Source organism: Dipodomys merriami, unplaced genomic scaffold, assembly GCF_024711535.1.
Source record: "Dipodomys merriami isolate MVZ:Mamm:240054 unplaced genomic scaffold, mDipMer1.0.p SCAF_9, whole genome shotgun sequence".
NCBI classification, from domain to species: Eukaryota; Metazoa; Chordata; class Mammalia; order Rodentia; family Heteromyidae; genus Dipodomys; species Dipodomys merriami.
Window position 1 is genome coordinate 16,948,913 of NW_027206512.1, and position 22,991 is coordinate 16,971,903.

Sequence of the window (22,991 nt, forward strand, 5' to 3'; positions counted from 1 at the left end):
GGAAATTAATCTTACTAGAAAATTAGATAAACAAATGAGAATTCAAAAATAAAAATATAACAATGAAATAATGGAAATTATTACCAACATTTCATCATAATTATTAATGTTAATTATCTCAATTTTCCAAGCAAAGTCTTAAATGTAAAGCAAGATTTCTCCATCTGTTGCCTACAAAAAAATTCATTTCACTGACAAAGTAAAACATGCTTATGGTGAGAAGAAAAAAATGGAGCACACAGGCAAACAGAAGTGTCCATGTTTATAACTGACAAAGCAGACTTCAATCCAAAATTAGTCAGAAGAGTCCAAGATCACTTCATATTAATAAAGGAAAGATTGAAGCAAGGGGCTACAACACATATACACACAAACACACACACAAACACACGTATACATACATCACAAAAACACTGGCACACTTAATTTCATAAAAATAACACTACTGGACATAAAAGAGAGATCCAGATACAATGGAGGTTTTAATACTCTCACCAATAAGTCATTCAGACAAAAAAAAATCAACAAGGAAACTTCAGAATTAATCCTTCGGTCAAATGAACTTAAGAGCCATGCACAGAATACCCCAGCTAATTTCATACTAATTTCATTCATACTGAAAATTCATATTCTTTTCAATACCAGAGAAAACTTTCTCTAAAATATATTTTTAGGACACAAATCAATTCTATATTTTATCAGCCTACAATGGAATAAAACTAAAAACGAATAGCAAACTACAGAAAATATTCAAATACAAGGAAACTAAGAAACTCACTAAATGACCAAAGAAAAAGGAAAGAAATAAAAAGATTCTTAGAAGAAAATGAAATGAATCTTTGAGACATAGCAAAGGTAGTGTTAAGAGGAATGTTTACTTCTGTAAGTGCCTACATTTTAAAACTAGCATTGTGTGCAGTAGCTCATATCTGCGATCCTAGGTATTCAAAAGTCTAAAACTGATGAACACAAACTAATAAAATTAGAGAAGAAAAAAGGAATAACAACAAATATAAATGGAATTCAGATAATTAGAGAATACTTTGAAAACATACATTCTAAAATACAATCTCCTTTCCTGTTTTTGCTGGTTGCCTATTGTGTGGCAGAATGAAGGACATAGCTTAATATCTGTTATTAATTTAAATCTTACTGCCTGATTTAATAGAATATTTAAGGTGAGGTTGCGATTTCACTTTGGCATAAACCAACGAAGTATATCAATACATAGAATGTATTACTGAAAGAAATACCCAGGTTATAAGAATCTACAGCACACATTGCTCCATAGGTTTAAAGTATACTACATGCTAACAGGTTTTGAAGTACTAAGTCTACTTGAGGGGTAACATGCTTGCATACTCCTCTGCTTTATCCTCAATTTTTTTTCAATCAATGTCTACTCATTTAATGTAATGATAAATATTGTAGAACTTGTACACTAAAGATTCTCCAAATTTTAGTATCAACATATGCTTCCACATTGAAATCCATATTTATAGATCTATGCTGCCTGACGACTTTGTCAAGAGATGTAAGATGTAATTGTAAATTGATGTTTAGGTATCAACTTCATATTACCTGAAAACTAGTCATCTCTATCTTAAATAATCCAAATACAAACAATAAAATTTCTAGAATGTAACAAAAAAATAGGTATTAGTGATCAATGGATAATTTGGATGGTCTGAAATGGAAAATTTCTAGCCATAAGGGAAAAGAAAGTTGCTCAATGTTAAGAGCAAGAATTTTCATTAGGAAAGCAAATAGGTAAGCTCCTATAGAACATATTCACAGTATATATAATCAAGAAGGATTCTTTCAAACCCTGATGTACAGGAAAATGCCTTTACATAAAAATACAAGTCCACAGTAGAAAACTGTACTTAAACAGACATCTCAATAAAAACTAAACTTTGTATTCAGAGAAATGCACCTTTAAAAGCTGATGTAACATTTCACATTACTGTATTAGAGTATCTAACATCAGAAATTAAAATTGAAATGCTGCCAAGACTGTGAAATAGTGATGGTTTTGTTGCCGAGAATGCAAATTGGCCATGACACTTGGAAACGTTTTCCTTATTATCTACTAAATAAAGCTAAACATCTGTGTGCATGAGTGTGTACATGTGTGTGTTGTCCCATACCGTAACAATTTCATTTATGTCCTGTATACCTATAAATGATACCCATATACAGTTTCATGCAAAAATATCTACAAGATATTAAAAGCATCATGATTCATAACAGCCAAGTACTGTGGTCTACCATATAAGAACAGTGAAATTAGAAATAAATAAATATTGTTACCACAAAATCAAAGTGTAATAATGTAATTATACCTGACAATATTGTAGTTCTTACAAATAAAATAATTTAGTAAGAGAAGCCTGAAAATGTGGTTCTATATACTTATGCTAAATTTCAATTCTAAATAAAAAGAGTTTTAGGGATATTGAGGCTTAAGGAGTCTCAAGAAGCTATCCAAAATGCTGAAGAGATTAATCAGTGATTAAAGGAATTCACAATTTTAAGCTAAAATGCATAGAGAAAATTAAAGAAAAACTAAAATCTATCTTCAAATATCACAGTGTGAAATCAAATTTATTTCTATTGCCCTAGAAGACCAGTAATGACATAAGGCATATTTTTCCCTTCACAGAATAATTATTAGAACTTGTTGAGATGGAAATAACAACGTACAAAGAAATTAGAAGCCGGGATGGAAATACTTAAGCTATTTGAGGAATAGATGCATAGCCATCAGGGAATGGGCACAAAGTTAATGTAATAGAGTTGAATAAGATGGAATTTGCTCCATTCATTTTTAAGATGCTTTAGCCTATGATAAACTGGCATGAAACATGTTATCTGTTCCTCTTTCCATAGCTCCTGCCGTTCCCTCTCTCTGTCTGTCTGCCTCTCTCTCTCTCAGTTCACATTCTCTCTCTCCCTTCCCCCACTCACACAATGATAACAACAGAAAATGAGATATTTAATCCTCTCAATTCTTCATTCCAACAAATTCCACAAAGCCCTAGAGCTGTACATGAGCCCCTCAGCAGGGGTCATCCTCAAAGAGCTTTGTCTCCCATGCCAACTCCACTTACCCCAGAGGAGAAAGTATTTTGGAACTGGATATTCTTCCTCCCCAAATATTTTCCCAAGAATTTTGGAGAACATCACTATCTCAGAAAGTGTACAAGAAACTATGTGCACCATTTCTCTTGCTACAAAACTTAATACATATTTCATTCAGATTATGAGAATCAAAGTGGTATGCTGTATCATTGCCATAATGCCTCCATCTCTCAGGTTCACAGATGCCCCCAACACTACAGAAATATGTTAAATTTGACTTTCATTCCAGCATATTCTCTCAAATAATTGAGATTCCATTGTATATGATTACTTTTTAACTGATCCACTTGATACAGAGTAATTAGATATACAAGTCATATTGTTACTGCTGCAAAACAGCAAATACATACAGAATTTGGACAAACCAGTACTGGACACCATTAATGAAAAGGAAGCAGGCATAGTTGGTCTGATTTCATGGAAGAAGGAAAAGAGAGAGGGAGAGTGGGAAAGAAAGGAGTTTGTATTTAAGAAGAAACGCCACCTTAGCCATACAGATCTGATGAAGCTCAGGATCCAACAATTCCATAATTTGGAAGGTAAAACATCTGATTTAGAGCTAAGATGAGTAGATCAATTACAATTTGCTTTATGCCAGCTACCAGAGCGATAAAGTGTGCCGAGGGAAGATTTCCTGCTGAGGACTAAATGACTGATATTCTTGTTTCAAACTCATAAAGAGGACAATGTACAACCATCTTCGCTTCTTAGATGCTATTCAATTCTCTACTCAATAACCATGACAACTTGTGGTGAATAAGATCAGTTGAGAACATTTTCCTCTGGAAAAGGCTTGATATTGAAGTTGATAATTTCAAACCTGTCTGTTACTCTGTGAGCAGAAAATGCAAACATTAAACATCATGGATGGAGAAGACCTAAGAAAAGGCAGAAAGAACACAGACAAAGATGAATATTCAACAATAAGATCTAGGTGATCTGAATTCTGTTTATAAACTCAGTTATCGTTTGTATGTGGCCCTGTCCAAAATCTCTTCTTTATTTCAACTTTGATTTCAAAATCTGTGAAACACAAATTCTGGTTTATGTGATTAGTAAGATTTGTTTTTATTCTGCCCCTGTATATCTATTAATAATATGGACAATATGTAACAATATTTAATAATAATACAGATTCTGGAAAACTATGCTTATTTGATGGTTAAGTAGCTCTTGGAAATTGATGTTAATTGGTAATAAATTCTCACATATCAAAAAAAGAAAACATGACAAAAAGGAAGAACATGCTTTACCCTCATAAATGGAACATCAATAGCTAGGCAATCATGCTCCTCCAGTGATCAGGCAACATACTGAAGAGTAACATCTACAGTAATTGAACAAAATCCCTGACGAGATTAGACTAGACAGCTTGCATCTGGGTACTAAAGATCAACTTCCTCATATGAAAGAAGATGTCTGCCTAGTGGCAAGCTCTCTCCTCTAAACACTAATTAATGTAAAACCTATGTGTCACAAGCAACAAGTTGGCTCTAGTCAAGTACATAGACCTTTTTATCAGCTTTTATGTTATATTTCCTTAATATGAATGAATAGCTGGATCACTACATATTTGAGTAAAAGCTCCCAATGTAATGAAAACATATGTATGTATGTATGTATGTATGTATGTATGTATGTATGTATGTATGTGTGTGTGTATATATATATATATATATATATATATATGAAAGATTTATCAAAGACAAAGATATCCAGGGAACAGAAAAAAAATTGAAAAGCAAAATCTTTGCAGAGATTAAGTAATAAGATATAAAAAACTAAGATAAAAGAAAATCAAAGTTATATGTGATAAAAATGACAAGGACATATAAATTAGATTGCTCATATTTTTTGCCCAAGAGAGGGTAATTATGAGGGAACAGAAATATACCTGTATGGCTCAGCCCCAGCATAAGTAAATGATAAGATCATGAACAGAAAGAACTGAAATGAGTCATTAAAATTAATTCAGATGACAATTTCAGAAAACCTGGTTTAATCTGAGAAGCTGGAAAATATACAAACATTTAGCTGGTCATGATGGTGTATAACTGTAATTACAATAATCAGGAGGATTATGATTTCGAGGCCAATCTGGACCACACAGTGAGACAAAATAAAGGAAGGGAAGAAGGGAGGAAGGGAGGAAGGGAGGAAGGGAGGGAGGAAGGAAAGAAGGAAAGAAGGAAGGAAGGAAAAAAGAGAGGGAAGGAGGGAGAAGGAAGGAAGGAAGGAGGAGGAAAACAGCCACATAATTATTGAAAAAAGTTTTAGCTAATTCATGTGTGAAATAAAAAGTAGAAAGTAATCAAATGACATGAAAAGGAAGGAAGAGATTGTCTAAACATCTGCTGGAGAACAGCAGAGCTCAAATGGAAATGAATAACATTGAAAGAACTACTTTAAAAAGAGAAAGGAGTGGGGAGCCCACAGCTCACACCTGTACCTAGCTACTCAGGAACCTAAGCTCTGAGGATCACAGTTCAAAGCCAGCCTGGGCTGTGAGACTTTTATCTCCATTTAACCACCAGAAAACCAGAAGTGTCACTGTGGCTTAAGTGGTAGAGCACTCCCCTTGAGCTAAAGAGCTCAGGAACAGTGCCCAAGCCCAAAGTTCAATCCACACAACTGACCCCTCCCCAAAATAAATAAATAAATAATAAATAAATAAAACAAAATAATGAGAGAAAGGATCACAAATCAGTGACCTAAACTTCCATCTAAGAAACTAGAAGATTAACAAACCATATGCAAATAAGTAGGAAAAAAGAATAATGAAGAGCAGACTTTAATAAAATTAATAAAACAAAAAACTATTTACAAAATTAATTAATGGCTGGTTCTTTGAGAAGATCAATAAAATTAATAAATCTCTAGCTGATACACTCAAGGAAAAAAAGATAACACAAATTACCAGTAGCAGGAATGAAAGTATAGGTATCACTATAAACCCTGCAGTCATGAAAATGACATGGAAATTTATAAATAATATTATACCAGTAATTTGACAAAGCACAAGAGGCAACACAAAGCAAGTACTCAATAAAATGCAACTTCCTTAATTACAATTGCAATTGTTGGCATTTTCAAAGGCCTTAAACTTAGTTAAATATGAATAAAAGGAGTACAGATTTTTTATTGCTTTTTTCCCTAAACTTCAACAGATTGTACAAAGGAGGTTAAAATATTTAAGTGTCCAGTGCTTCTTTACCAGTCACCCCTTCCTTTAGGATGAGAGGCTTTTGAAAAATGAGTGACAGATAATTTACTATTTTTTCCTTTTCTCTCAACAACTAAAGCATATATACATATACATGTATATATAAACATATATAGTATGTGTAATGTATACATAAGTATGTGTATGTTATAAATATGTCTATGCATTGTAAATATTTATCAATGTATACGTATCATGTATTATGTATGTATTATGAGATATATCCCAATTAAGTTCAAAAGCATTTATTTGGCTATTTTTAATGTTACATTATTTTTATTTTAGTGATGATTGAACCTACTTACCACAATTTCTCTACCATATGAGCTATGCCCCTAGATCTTCTGTTTTTACTTCTTTTTTTAACATAGCATCTTACTAATTTTGTCTAGGTTGGCCTCAAACTGAGAATCCCTTTCACTGCCTTCTAAATAGCTGGCATTACAGGAATGCACCACCATGGCCAACTCTATTTTTTTGGCGTTTAGACTAATGGCATAATTGGCTCATACCTGGACCCTCCCCTTTAACTGCTCTACTTCAGATGAATAAATGAAGAGAACAGCAAGAGTCAGTTACCTTAAACCTGGTGTATGAACCCTTGTCAACATACTCACTGTTTTTCTCATCAAAAAGACATAATCTTGTGATGGTCCAGATGTACCTTTCCTCACCTTACCTCCCCAAGTATCAGGAATTGGGAAAGAAACAGAACAGCTCAACAGCACGCCCTTTGAGCTACCCCATTGAACTTGACAGAAATTGGCTTTAAATCTAGGCTGTCAAGTCGAAATTCTCCCGTATACTAGAGTTCCAGAGATAAAGAAAACATAATTGCCATATTTCTATTTGTGCTGCAAAATCAGACTGAGAATGTATACCTAAGTCTAAATGATGAATTATATCCAACTGGAAAATAAGAAAAAGGTATGAATATGATGCAATGTAATTGCATTCTAATAGTACACATTAAATGAGAATTGTTACGTATGACAATGAGAGGTTTTCTCTGCTGGTTTTATTATTACATTTTGCAAAGTAGATTGAGTGATAACTTTCACACAGTTTAAAGCATAATCGTTGTTACAGCTTTTTTAAGACTTTGAACATTTTGTGTTATCAATCCAAACCTTTCTGACAGCTTATTTTCACTACAACATTCATTATGAGGTACACATTTAATATTCAAAAAGTTGAACTATTTGTTGTGAAATAACCATTTAATTCATTCAGTTCTAATAGTATATTGTATAGAGAGAGATTTATGTTCTTTCCTCATTGCTTGTTTTGCATTATTCACAAACTGAAAGCCATTGAACACCCAAAGAATTATTCCTTATATTTTGTGGATTGAGGACATAAATATTGATGTTATGTTTTATCAATAAATAAGAAAAATATCAAATAGTCTGATGAATGTTTCCATCTCATTCCAAATGTCCAAATCTATAATTTTCTCTTCCTTAACTTGTTAGTTTTAACAAGTAAAATACTATATATAATAAAATATTAATATGTAACAATAAAATATAATAAAATATACAAATATTATGCATAATAAAATCTTGTAATTATGCATATGTTACTGGGGCAGATAAAATAAAATTAGTGGGCATGTTCACTGATTTCATATGTGTATAATGTATTTATATATGTATGCACATAAATCACAAAAATTTAACACATGTATGTCCACACATATATATAATCATATATGCTGTACATAATATATATTCCATACTTTATATGTATAATGTGTATATACATATGTATATATCAAAGAAGTCAACACATATTTTACTGGTCCCCCCATATTTTGTGCTATATTTGTGCAAAACTATAGTCATTTTTCAATAGTTATCAATTATTATTTGCACTGATATGTGAAAAAAAATCATGAAGGACCAGCTATAGAGGAAGTAATATCTTTCTAGATACACAAAGAACACATTGTAGCTTGCAACTGAAATTAACTTTTCCCCTAAGGCTCCTACACTGAAGACATAATCCCAGTTTAGAAGTGTCCAGAGGCAGGGTTTTCGTAGTGGATTGGATCATGAAGGCTCTGATCTCAACCATGGATTAATCTACTGATAATTTGTCTCTAGGAGGCATTCTTTGGAGTTAGTGGCAATTTAGAAGATGGAACCTGAAGCCTGTATCTTATCCGTGGTCCCTTCTTGTGCTTGCTCTTGTTCTTATTACTCCTGTCTGGATCACTGTGAGATGATCCGCTTTGATGTTCTTTCACCATGAAGGATCACCTTGCCACAAGCACACAAAGAATGCGAAACTCTAGAACTTCATGCTAACATGAATCTTTCCTCCTCTAAATTCAATGTCTCAGGTATTTTGTCAGACCAACGGAAAGCTTAGAACTATTTATTTTCCTGAGGATTATGCTAAATGATTCTTACTGTGCTAATGATAAGTTTACTCTTTGAAGGCGATAGTTTAGGTTCCCTTAGCTGTCAACCAAAAATGGAACTCTAAAACAAAATGGAAACATTACTGGAATGGATCTTTGTTATTCTCAGATTCAAAAGCATGAAATTTTTTGTGGTTTTGAACATTTTGGTTATTCTGCAGTGCTCTTAATATTAATTTTCATATTAATATGAAAAGCTCTTAATATTCTATGCATTTGCCTACCTGTAGTAGACATGATTTCTTACATGTCCATTATTCACCTGCACTTGTAATAAATGTCCTTCATTTTTGTGGATTTGTGGGTGTGAACTAAAATTCATTGTCGCTTTTCTGACTGCTAGTACGGGTAGAATATCTATTTACTTATTAACCAATTTTCCTGCATTGCTTTTGAGTCATCTATTGTAGTCTACACCTTTATTGATAAAATCGTCTGGTATTTTTTTTAATTTGTGAAAACGGTTTTTTAAAAGATTTATGAGCCAAGTGTTAATGGCTCATGCCTATAAACGTAGTTACTTGGGAGGCTGAGATCTCAGAATGCTGGCTTAAATTCATCCTAGGAAGACAAATGCAAGAGGGAGTCTATCTCCAATTAGCCATACAGAAAATAAAAAGGATAGAAGTGGAGATGTGGCCCACATGGTAGAGCACCAGGATGAGTGGAAAAGCTGAGCAAAAGCAATTGGCCTGGAAGCCCAGTAGCACGAGCGCGTGCGTACGTGCGCACACACACACACACACACACACACACACACACACACACACACACACACACAGCACATAAAAGATATCATAATTGAACATAGATACCGCTTGCCTTTAACACTGCATTGTTAAATATCTTGATAAACACTTGTTTCTTTGTTGGTACTCAGAATACATGTTTGCCATTTGAGCTTCTACCATTTGAGCCACGCTCCTAGCATTTTTGCTTGCTTTGGTTAGTTCTCAGAAATTTCTTTTTTTTTTTTTTTATTTTAGCCTAGGCTTGCCAGGACCATAATCTGCCTACAGCTGGAATGACATATGCATACCAGCACATCTGGCTTTTTGTTGCTGTTGAAATGAAGTCTGATCAAATTTTTTTCCCAGCTGATCTAGAACCACTGTAAGAATCATAAAATGTATCCCCAGCCTGTTACAAGTGTTTAGTAGTAGAGTGCAGGGGACTCGTGCCTGTAATCCTATCTACTTAGGAGGATGAGATCTGAGGATCACAGTCTGAAACCACCCCAAGCAGCAAGTCCATGAGATGACTCCTATCTCCAAATAACCAACAAAAAACCAGACGTGGAGCTGTGGCTCAAGATGTAAAATGCTAGCCTTGAGTGAAAAAGCTCAGAGACAGCACCCAGGCCTAGAATTCCAGCCCCAGAAACTGGTGTATACAAAAAAGCATTCAATAAATGTTTATTAAAATGTATTAAATATGGTTCTTGTCTAGTGAGATGATAAGATTGCATATAGGTTTGTCTCTATGAATCAATGTGGACTATTTCCTTAACAAATTGCTTTAAATTAAATGTCTTATGAAAGTCTCTCCTGGGTCAGAATGCATATGAGGTTACAATATACTTGAAATAATTAAGTATTCACTACCTATGACTTTAATCAAATGAAGTTTTCTAAATTTTTTCTTACTATCTCTGATACCAAGTTTGTACAACCTTTAGAAAACAAATAGAAAAGAGGTTGCTCTCTCCTTTCTGCTCTCCACTCCGCCGGAGGCAGACATTGTGTGTTCCTTCCAAATATTAGAACTAAATATCGTATATCATCTTCTGGTATATTATAGCAAAACTATCTTAACAAAAATCAGAAGTCACTTTTTATTAATTCAATTAAAATGATTAAAGGTGTATTGAATTCTATTTCTTCCAATACCAGTTTTGGCCAAGATACATTTGTCTAAACATTTGTTCACAACATTTAATTTTAAATGTTTACATAAAAATACTTTTAATATTCAATCTCTACAGTCATTTTTTTAATTTAAAAACTACACTATGGCTTTCGAATTTTGTTTCATCACAATGCTGGCTGTGGTGTCTCACACCTGTAATCTCAGCTACTCAGAAGGGAGAGATTGGGAAAATGATATTTCTAGGCCAGCAAAGCAATAAATTAGTGAGAACCCCATCCCAGTAGATAATCAGGACATGGTAATGTATGACCATATCCCAGCTTCACAGAAGTCATAAATGTGGTCTCAGTTCCAGGCTGGCCTGTGTAAAAAGGTAGACCTTTTCTAAAATACAATCTGAAAAAAATATAAAGAGCCTAATATTGCTAATTGGCTAATATTGCCAAGCAAGCACAGGACCCTGAAATCAAATTCATACCATCAAATTATTTTTTTTCTTCATCAGTTTTGTTAAAGTTTTTATCATTTGTATTAGTGTTTTAAAGAATCAACTTCCAATATGGCCAATCCTATTTCTATGTTCTTGTTATCAAAATGTTCATTCTTCTGGTATTTTAGACTTATTTTGCTAAGACTTTTTGTACCTTAGCTCATGGGTTTGATAGTTTATTACAGTTTGAGCCTGAACTATCTGGAAAGATTCATGTGCTAAAGGCTTGGATGTAAGGATTTTGCAAAGATATGGGACTCTATGGATTCTGCCAAATCAGTCCATTCTTTCCTTGTCCTAATACAATTGCATTATTGAGCCGGAAGTAGGAGGTGAGCCCCAGTTGGAGGAAGTTCATAACTGGAAAGATAGACGCTAATGCTTCTCTATCTTTCTCTCTCTCTATTTCCTGGCCACAACTAAGCAAGCAGCTCTCCTCTGCCATAAGCTCCTACTGCCATGATGTCCTGTCCTGCCTCAACTCAAGCTCATAACAATGGAAACAGCTGACCATGGCATTTCAGAAACCCATGAAGGTGTCTCTCTTAGGTATTTGTCACAATGATAGACATGTATATAGTTTCATTGTTCCTGTTGTTTAAATGAGTCAATTTATGCCTATCAACTTTTCTTGTAGTTAACATATTAGTTAAAGTAATTTTACTGTCATTTAGCTCTAAATATTTTGTAAATTTTATTGTCATTTTTTTCTTAGTGAGTAATTATGATATTCTTTTTCAATTGACTTATATTTCTATCATGGTGTTACAACCAGAAAATGTACATGGATATAAGTCAATATTTATTCAAACTTTTGTTCAGGGGATAATACTTGAACTAAGGGCCTGCATGCTGTTCGTTAGTCTTTTTTTTTACCCAAGATTGGCACTCTACCACTTGAGCCAATGATTTGCTTCCATCTTTTTTTGTGTGTGTGTGATTATTTGGAAACTGAATTGTCACAGATTTTCCAGATTGGGCTGGCTTCAAACTATAATCCTCAGATCTCAGCCTCCTAAATAGCTAAGATTACAGAAGAAAGCCACTAGTGCCTGGCTTATTACGACTTTTGTTTCTCACCAAACATGTGATTGGCTTTGTAAATGAGAGGTGCAATTATCATTAAATATGTGATGCATTAACAACTTAGTTTATTAATTTCCAGTGCACTGAGAAAGCTTATATATGGAAATACGCACACTCAATAGCACTACAGCTCTGCAGCAGATGTTGGAGGTAACTCTTCTAGACCTCTACTCTTGGCAAATGCACCCAGTTATAAGACCTTACTGGTGTCTACCTGCTACTTCCTCCTCCTTCCCCCTTTCATCTTTATCACAGCTAGTGATTAACTGATGGGAGGAGAAAGACAAAATGGAGATATAGAGAGGTACACAACCCTTTACCTTAAAGTTGAAGTCTATGACACAGTTCATCATCTGTGCATGATCATATTAAAAACTACATTTCCATTGGAGCTATCTTTGCTCATCTCATGTCATTATAAATTCAAATGAGAGAAGTTCCCCCAGTAAGTCACTTGCATGGAACCTGAATCCTAAGATATTTTTCTAGGCAGCCTGACCTAACATTGTACACAATGATTATAATTAATTGAAAATGTATATAAGATTGATAAGTGGGATTGCATCAAACTAAAAAGTTTCTGTATGGAAAAGAATATGATAAACAAGCTGAAATGACAGCCTATACAATGGGAATTTTTGCAAGCTATACATCAGATAATGACATAATGTCCAGGATACACTGAGAACTTAAAAACATTAAACACTCAAAGAATCTACAACCCAATTAATAAATGGGCTAATGAGCTAAAGAGAGACTTCTCAGAAAATGAGGTAAGAATGGGCAATAGACACACAAATAAATGCTCAACAATTCTGAGGAATAAAGAAAATGCAGCCGGGTGCCTGTGGCTTACACCTGTAATCCTAGCTAATCAGGAAGCGGAGATCTGAGGATCTCGGTTCAAAGCTAGCCTGGGCAGGAATGTCTGTGTCTATTATCTCTAATTAATCACCAGAAACTGGAAGTGGCACTGTGGCTTAAGTGATAGAGTGCTAGCCTTGAGCTGAAGAGCTCAGAGAAAGTACTCTGGCCCAGAGTTCAAGACTCATGACTGACAAAAAAAAAAAAGAAAGAAAAAAACAAGGAAGGAAGGAAGGAAATGCAAGTTAAAACAACACTGAGATTCCACTGATCCAAATTAGAATGGCTATCATCAAAAATACAAACACAGTTTGCATGTGGACAAAAAGGAACCCTAATATACTATTGGTGGGAGTGTAAACTTGTTCAGCCGTTCTGGAAAGCAATATGAATGTTCCTCAAAAAACTAACCATAGAACTACTCTATAATCCAGCAACTTCACTCTTGGGCATTTATCCAAGTGATTAGAAACAAGGATACTGCAAAGCATAACTATATTCATTGCTGTACTATTCACCATAGCCAATGTATGGAATATGCCCAGATGTTTCTTGATAAAAGAATGACTGGAGACATAGAATTCCATTGTGTATATATACCACATTTTCTTGATCCATTCATCTACTGAGGGGCATCTGGGTTGATTCCATATCTTAGCTATGGTAAATAATGCTTCAATAAACATAGTTGTGCTGGTAGCTTTAGTATGATTTTGTTTGTGAACATTTGGGTAAATACCCAAAAGTGGGATTGCTGGGTCATAGGGGAGCTCTATGTGGAGTATTTTGAGGAACCTCCATACTGTTTTCCAAAGTGGTTGAACAAGTTAACACTCCCACCAACAATGCAGTAGGGTTCCCTTCTCGCCACATCCCCTCCAGGATCTGTTGTTATTAGAGTTGTTGATTCTAGCCATTCTAACTGGGGTGAGGTGGAATCTAAATGTTGTTTTGACCTGCATTTCTTTTATGAGCATTGCTACATTTGTTAGGAAATGGAAAGACTTGGAGAAAATTATATTAAGTGAAGTAAGGCAGGCCTAAAGAAACATAGGTCCCATGGTTTCCCTTATTTGCAATAACTAGTCTAAGTCTAGGACAAGCAGAAAAGCTCAGATAAGATGATGTTAAGCGAAATGAACCCCAAGATAGGGACAAAAGTGTTTTTTTTCTTCCTTGCTATTGTTTCTAATGTATTTATAATGTATTTGTTGCTTTGTATGTCCCTCCCCCACGGTATAACCCTTGACTTCACTGTATTTGATGTTGGTATAATTTGGGGAGTGGAAGGGGAAAAAACAAAATGTTTATATAGGGATACAGGTGGACCCATTGCAACAATGAGATGTACAAGATGCTATGTCAAAAAATGAACTTTACAATTTAGACGAGGAGGAGGTAGGGGGTTGAGGGATGTAGTTGAGGAGGTGGGGAGGGAAGGGATGGTAGGGGAAAAACAAAGGAGGAGGCAACAATGCTGGATAAGAAATGTACTCATTACCTTGCTCATGTAATTGTAACCCCTCCGAACAGTATTTTCACAATAAAAAACTTATTTAAAAGTTGCTTTAACAAAGAATGAATGGATCAAGAAAAGTGGTAGATACATAATGGAATTTTACTCATTCATTAGAAAGGATATTTCATCATTTGCAAAGAAATGGACAGACCTGGAAAAAGCTACATGAAGTGAATGTAGGCCCTGAGAGACAAAGGTTACATGTTTTCTTTCATCTGTGGAAGCCAGAATTAGTTTATTAGTTTATTCTTACATATTTATGTAAGAAGACACGTTGGGTGGTATACAAGTGTACACAAGTCTATTAACCGAAATATGGCAGAACTCAAATTGTTGTAATTCCTTAGAAAGGCTAAATCATACTCCAACAAAATAAACACCAGAAAATGGATACTTGCAAAGGGTACAATAGGGTCAAGAAGCTGGGAGAGGCAAATGAAGAAAAGAAGGAAGGGAGAGTACAGTAAAAAGATTCAATAAATATTCTACAAATTAAGAAAAATGAGAAAAGAGGTATGTTGGGAGGGATTGGTAAGAATGTTGAAAGAGTTGACATTGATGAAGATACATTTTATTCATAAACTATTTTGTTCAATAGCAACTGTCCAACTACATAAAGATAATAAAACTGTATGTAATAAAAAAGAAATGTATGTGACAGGTATGTGCTTTACACATTGTACAGTTTTGTTCTATAAATGTCTTGATAGTGTAAAAATTATCTCCCCATTATGAGTATGGATAAAGTTGAGTCAGGTATTTAACTTGCAGTAAGTGCTAAACCCTACACAAACCCAGATACCATTGCTCTGTCAACTCTTTCCATACTGTTTGTCTCAGCACATAGTATCAGTATATTTTTAATCTAGGGAATAAAAAATAAGATAAAGATATATCCACTATGTTTTTCTAGTGAAATTGAAGTTGATAAGTGTTTTATTTTGCAGTGATGTCATTTGTTTAAAATAAAAGTAAGATTTTTATGAGTCATATAATTTCCATGAGGGGTTATTAGTGGGAAAGCATGGGTTCCATTAGAAAGGAAATAAACTTTTGTATAATACCTTCATTTTCTTGAAAGAGAACATTTTATAAAAATTGGAAAATAGAGAGGAGGGAAAAGATCATGTCAACACAATGTTTTTGGTCAAACACAACACAATCTTATGTTTCATAGAGATTTCAACACAGGAAATAAGTATATTGGAAACGGCCTAATTCATAGATTTTCCTGACTCAGGTACAGTGGTTTCTTTGAATGACTCTGAAGGAAAAGTTGTAAGCAATGTTTTCATACCAGCTCCAATAATGCATATTTCAAAGCCCAAACTAGTCAGCCATGTAATTGTTTACATAGTCACATTCAGGGGAAAATAAGAATCAGAAGGTCCCACCCAGAATGGTATGTGATCTTTCATCATAAGTTTCTGATTATGTAGGGAATGTTTTATTTTTGTCGTTTCCATTCACAAATCAAGAATTTTTAGCTACTAACATCTGAAAAATGGCAGTCTATCCTGTGCTATTTAGCCACTTAAATGTTGTGGGGGAGAAGGGGCAGGAGGGAAAAACTGGGAGAAAATGAAGGAAGAGGTAACACTGTTAAAAAAAAATGTACTCATTACCTGACTTATGTACCTAATCTTCTCTGTGTATCAACTTTACAATAAAGATAAATAAATAAAAGAACTACATACTTGTGTTACAATAGAAATACTGTAAGGAGGGACCATGTCTTTCCATCTTTGTCTAAAACAAATAGTAAAATGCTTTGTACAGAGTAGAATATTAAGAAAATGGATTGGAGTTTCCTATGGCACTAAAAATCACTTTGTAAAGTGTTCTTTTAAATATTTGAATTTCTGTAATATCTTGCTAATGGCTAACAATCTTAAAACCACTAATGAAATGAAGAAGAAACTTTGTTACAAAGAACTCTTTCACCTATATTTTGTAAAGGGAAATTCAAAACTATTTAATTCTTCTCTTAAAACCACCACTAGGTTGAACAAATGTAGTTACGTTTATCAATATACACTATGTAAAATATGAACTATACAACTTGTGGGCAGGGATGGGAGGGGGAAACTGGGAAAAAACAGAGGAAGGAGTGACATTGTCCAAGAAGAATTGTACTTATTAACAATAACACTAAATATTTTTAAACTACCAGAAAGTCATAGTATGTTATTACATTATTTTGTTTAAAATTCTGGTAGTCAAAATTTTGGTAATCATAATCATAGTTCAGAAATGGTATTTTCATAAGTCCTTGCTATGTATCATTCAGTATTCCAATATGTAGTTTTATTTTCTATTTAAACTCAATATTAAGCTAAGAATATACTTTTTAATCCACACCTTAAAGAAGAGGACAACAGTGTGTTGTTCGGCCTCCCTGTGTTACAGGACAGAACTCAAAACCAAAGCCACCAAAGAAAGTCCTGTAATATATGGAGGCTGAACAACACACTGTTGAATCACAAGTGGGTCATGGAAGAGATTAGAAAGGAAATTAAAATCATGATATTCAATAAAAATGAATGCACAAAGTACCAGTTCCTCTGGGACACAACAAAGGTAGTACTCAGAGGCAAGTTTATATATAGCTCTGAGTTCTTACATCAACAAATTGGAGAGATCCGAAACCAACAATTTAATGAGACATCTGAACCTCCTTGAAAAAAGAGCAGCAAGCTAAACCCCAATTCAATAGACAGAAAGAAATAATTAAAATTAAATCAGAATTAAATGAACTAGAATCCAAAAAACATAGAAATAATCAACAAAACAAAGAGCTGGTTCTTTGAAAAAAATAACAAAATTGACAGACCCTTAGCAAATCTTATCAGAAAATGAAGAGAACACACCAAAATAAACAAATTCAAAGATGAGAATGGAAACATCACCACAGAAACAACCAAGATTCAGTACATTATAAGAGAATACTTCTCAAACCTTTATGCTAATAAGCTTGAGAATCTGGAAGAAATGAATAAATTTCTAGCAAATATTGGCATCTTGTATATATACTTCTCTAATTTGGGGAGAGAAAGGGAAAAAACAAAAGGCTTAAATAAGGATACAGGTTGACCCATTGTCACAATGATATGTGCAAGACACTATGTTGAAAAATGAACTTTACAATTTAGGCAGGGTGGGGGGTATAGTTGTGGAGGTGGGAGGGAAGGAATGGTAGGGGAAAAACAAAGTTGGAGGCAACAATGCTTGATAGGAAATGTACTCGTTACCTTACTCATGTAACTGTAACCCCTCTGTACAATATTTTTATAATAAAAATGTACAAAATAAAAAAGAAGAGGACAATGTGGCTTAAATATGTGAGGAACTCCCTACACCAAAACTTTTCCTAATTTTCTAATTTTCCTAATATAAATATTTTTTATTATGAAAAGACTTTACAGAGGGGTTACAATTTACATGGGCAAGATAATAAGTACATTTCTTATCAAGCATTGCTTTTGTAAATAATTTGTAGTACTCAATCAGCTTTAAGTCTGGAACTTGAATTTCATCCGGGTGCATCTCCAACGTCTATTTTTATTTAGCCATTGAGCAAAACAAAAATCCTCTAAGTTCAGTACTATAGTTCTCTTCCCATTATTAAAATTACCTTCAGCTGTTCACTTTATACTGAGTCCCCCCCTAATAGAAGCATGAGAACAGCCTTCCAAAAACCCTCTATTTCCTACATCAAAACAAATCACTTTAGGTCTGAGAATGCAGCTCAGTGGTACAACATGTGCTTAGCATATGTGAGATATTGGGTTCAATCTCTAGCACCAACATAAACAACCACACAAATTCTTAATTTGTTATTTAAACTCCAATATCAATTCTTTAATTTCTCTATCCCAGTCTTTCATTATCAATTGTCTAACTATGATAATGGCCTCTCCGTTGTGTTGCCTGCCTCATACATCATTCTCCATCCCTATATTCTTCTTCCCATTTCCTGATGCTAAGGTACTTTTATAATACATGTCTGATCATGTCAACTGTTGGTCTAAATTCTTTCCAGGATATCAATCATCCTTGGGCCACTTTTTCATGCTTCTGACCACAGCAAGTGACTCCTTAGATCCAGCTGTGAGTCACCACCCTGGCTTCCTTGCCTTCTTCCTCAACACTTATTCAAGGACTATCTACCAGGCACAATGACCAACTGGACATAAGACTTAATGAATGAAAGTGGGAAAGAAAATTAGTGAGTTGTAGATTTACCTGAGATGACACAGAGCTAATTAGGGTTCAGGAGAGAATTACTGTTCAATGGTAGCCTGGGCAAAAAGCAAGATTATCTGAAAAAATAAACCTAAAATAAAATGACTGGAGCTCAAGGAATAGAACACTTGCCTACTAAGCACAGGGCTCTAACTTCAAAGCCCAGTAAAAATGAAAAATAATGTGTGAGTGTATGTGTGTATGTGTGTGGGGGGGGGGGGTTGTATATGTGTGTGCATCAACAGTCAAACACATCGTATTTATCAACCTATGAGGGAGAGTGTTCTGTCAGCACTTTTTTCACTTATGTGACCATATTCTATTACCACATCTTGTCAAGTTTACTCTCCAAATGACTATGGAATGAATTACCTTCATTTTTCTGATTCCAGCTACCATCGCACTTCTCATATTCTCTTATCTAGTCCTGCAAGGCATCTTCTGGCATCTGCTTTATTCTATTTTTTTCTTCTAAACTGAAGGCATGGGATGCTTTCAACATGAAATATCAGTATGCCATCTATGAAGTCATTTTCATGTCTCACAAAAACCCACAAAGCCCTTTCATACCAGCCGATGTTTGTGTATTTGTCACAATATCTATCATGGTTTCAACTCTAATTTTATTGATGTGTTTACTTGATTATTCATTTCTTCTCAAAGAATTGGTAAGTTCTGCAGGTATTTGCCATCTTGCACATAGTATGCCTAGTATGCCTGCTGTAAAGCCAGTTGTCACTATTCAATTAATGACTAATTTAACAAATCAGTATATGAGCAACAAAGATCTAGGAAGAAGTATATAGCAATGCGATCTTGAGTTTAGATAATACACTGAAGCAAGCTGTATTTCTGAAAAAGGCACAGGGCAAAAGAGGATATACTGTGATCAACAATCATTACCAGAAAGACACTAAGATTAAAAATCAGAAGGAAGTAGGAAATCCATGGGATAACTATGTCATAAACAACAAGATGGTAGAGAAAGACAAATTGAGTACCTACACAACTCAGAGTAGTCTACAAATAAATGGAAATTGTTATCCCAAAACGAACCAATTTATATCTTTAATTTTTATACAGCCTTTTCTTCATGTCATCATCTTATTTTCACAACCTAAGATTTTGCTAAATTTTTATTAAATACTCTTGAGGTATATGTCTTCATTAAAAGGTCCGCTTTAATTCTATTACTTCTATTAAAATATTTCTGGGGTGGGTGGGGTTTGTTAGATGGGGAGAAAGATGAAAGGGATGGCATTGATCAAGATTCACTGTACTCACAAACTGCTATGTTGAACAGAAACCTCCTTGTACAACTATTTAAGGATTTATAAAACACTCTAAAAAACAATATTTCCTGAGGTTAAAAAATCATCCCTTACATTCAGCATTATTTAAAATTTTAACTTTTGTATCTTTTCCATTAGTTCTAATGAAGATTTGCATTTTTTAATATCTTACATTGACAGAAGGTGTTCCCTTCTCTGAAGAGTTAGAAGGGTCTGTATCCCCTGCCCTTGGCCTCAAATGTAAGTTCTGGGTGTCCAGATCCAGACCTGTTTAATATGCTCTGCTAAGCTCTTGTCCTAAGCAAATGGCTGATATATGTCTAATGGTGATGATAGCATTAAAAACTTCATAAAACGAGGAATCAGAAAACTCAGTTTTCTCAGGAAACAACATGCTCACAGTTGAGACAGCAAAGGGAAATGAATGATCTTTGATTTTTTAAAGAAGTTTTAAGTTTTAAATGCTGTGAGACATCAGAAAAAATTTTCAAACATAAATGGGTAAATTAAAATTTTTAAAATAATGACTCTGACAAAATAATTAACCTATCATTTCAAATACAAGTTATCAAAATTCTTTTGAATGCAGTTGCAGATATATTACATGAAGTTAAGTTCTTTTTTTAAAAAACGAAGTGCATAAATACAAATGTATTTTGGGAAGGGTGTAAGGAAGAAAAGTGTGTTTTTGTATATGCAGCACATGTTATGTATGTGTATCTATATACACAGAACAAATGTGCACACATATACATGAAATTAAAAAAGGATTCATGAGTTCATATTGACTCTTAAATAAAATTACCTCCATTTGTTTTACTTTATTTGGGGTTGTATTAGGATTTGAATTCAGAGCCTTTTGCTTACTAGACAGGTACTCTACATTTTAAGCTATAACCTCCAATACAAATAACTTCTCTTTTTATTTTAGATTTATTTTTTTCATACATTTTTATTATCTTTATATAGTTATACAAAGGAGTTATCATTCAACAAAACAGTTTATGAATACAACAAATCTTGATCAATGTCACCCTTTTCATCATCATTCTCTCCCATCCTTTGACTTAACAAGCTTTTTACAAAAAGAATATAACTCACAAACTTAGATGCTAAAAATCCAAAATCTAATAGCTACACACACAGACACACAGACACACACACACACACACACACACACACACACACACACACACATATAAAATGGGACTAATAACAATATACAGGGAGCTTAACAGATTAAACCTCCCAAGAATAATAAATAAAAAATTAACTATGCCAACAACATCTGAAATATTAAGCTGAAAATTTTAAAGGGGAGCAAGTGTTTATTCTTAGTAGTTTTATACACTGTTAATTTCCCCCCAAATCTATTCCCTCCCAGGTCATAGTCCAAAGATTACATACATGTCAAAGCAGTAAGCTTATGAGAAGATGAATGTGCATACTAAGTAAATAGAACTGCAACAATGTATCTTTTTAACATGTTTTTATTGTACAAAAATACTGTATAGAGAGGTTACAGTTACATGAGCAAGGTAATGAGTACATTTCCTCTCAAGCATTGTTACCTCCTCCTTTGTTTTTTCCCTACCATCCATTCCCTCCCACCTCCACAACTACATTTCCCAACCAGCCCCCCACCCCATCCCCACTCCCACCTAAATTGTAAAGTTCATTTTTCAATATAGTGTCTTGTACATCTCATTGTTTCAATGAGACAAACCTGTATCCCTATTTAAGCATTTTGTTATTTCCCTTCCCCGCTCCAAATTAGAGAAGTGTATATACAAGATGCAGGGCACCGACTTCAGATACAGTGAGAACAGGAATATCTTGAATTTGGCCAGAAGGAGCAAACAATACATAAGGGTCAACTGCACAAAATAGAATTTGAAACCTGGGGTCACCAGAGTCAAAGTAAGATAAAAGTTGTGAATGTGGAACAGAAAATCTAATCTTTTAATTTTTTAACTCCATTTAAGAATATCAGAGCCGTGCCTGAAAACTGCTATGGAATTAGTACTTCAGGCTTTACCAAGGACATGCAAATCAACTAAAGCAATTCTAAAAGCATATGGTAAAATTTCTTGCATATTCTTTCAGGGAGATGACTAGGAGCCAGAGTGTTTCTGGGTGAAATTCTCCATTTAGTTTATAGTCCCACATTACATAAAATATAAGGATGATGGGCATCACAGAAGCTACAAGAAAGGTCACTTTCTCTAGAGCCTCTGCTAAATCACTACAAAGGAAATGTACTTTCTAACTCCTTAATTTCATATTTCTGGACTCCAGAAGTGTGAAGAATAACATTTTGTTTTAAGCCTTCCAGGATGTAACATTGTCATGGCAGCCATTGGAAACTAATACATCATCCTGCTTGACCTATCAACAATATTTAATACAATAAAGTCTGCTTCTTATTTTGATTATTTTTTCTCTTCTAGTAATTTTTTTCTCTTCTAGTATCACTGTCACCTGACTCCTCTCCAACCTCTTACTACTAGGAATCTTTTGCTGGCTGTTGAACATGTGGCAGATCTCAAAATGTTGGAGTATCCTAAAGATGGTCATAATGCCATGATTTCTCCTTATATTTTCTGGCTACTTAAACTTTCTTAAGTCCATTGCTTTACAGACCATTTAGATGTTAATAATTTTCCTATGTATAATTCTAACAAAGACTACCATCTACATTCCAAATCTACACTCAAATAGCCAATCGGCTTCTCTACTTGGGTGTCCAATAAGAATTAGTACAGTCAGGAGAAAACCATTTCAATGAGAGCTGAAATAATTTATATCTCACATTTATTCTGCATTAATGA

The 22,991-nt window shown here is 34.1% G+C and overlaps 1 protein-coding gene across 1 annotated transcript in view; it reads right to left on the bottom strand.

Annotated features, from left to right (window-relative positions):
* Cfap299 (cilia and flagella associated protein 299) overlaps positions 1–22,991 on the bottom strand; it is a 557,667-nt gene that overhangs the window by 339,297 nt on the left and 195,379 nt on the right. The gene's annotated exons all lie outside the window — the stretch shown is intronic.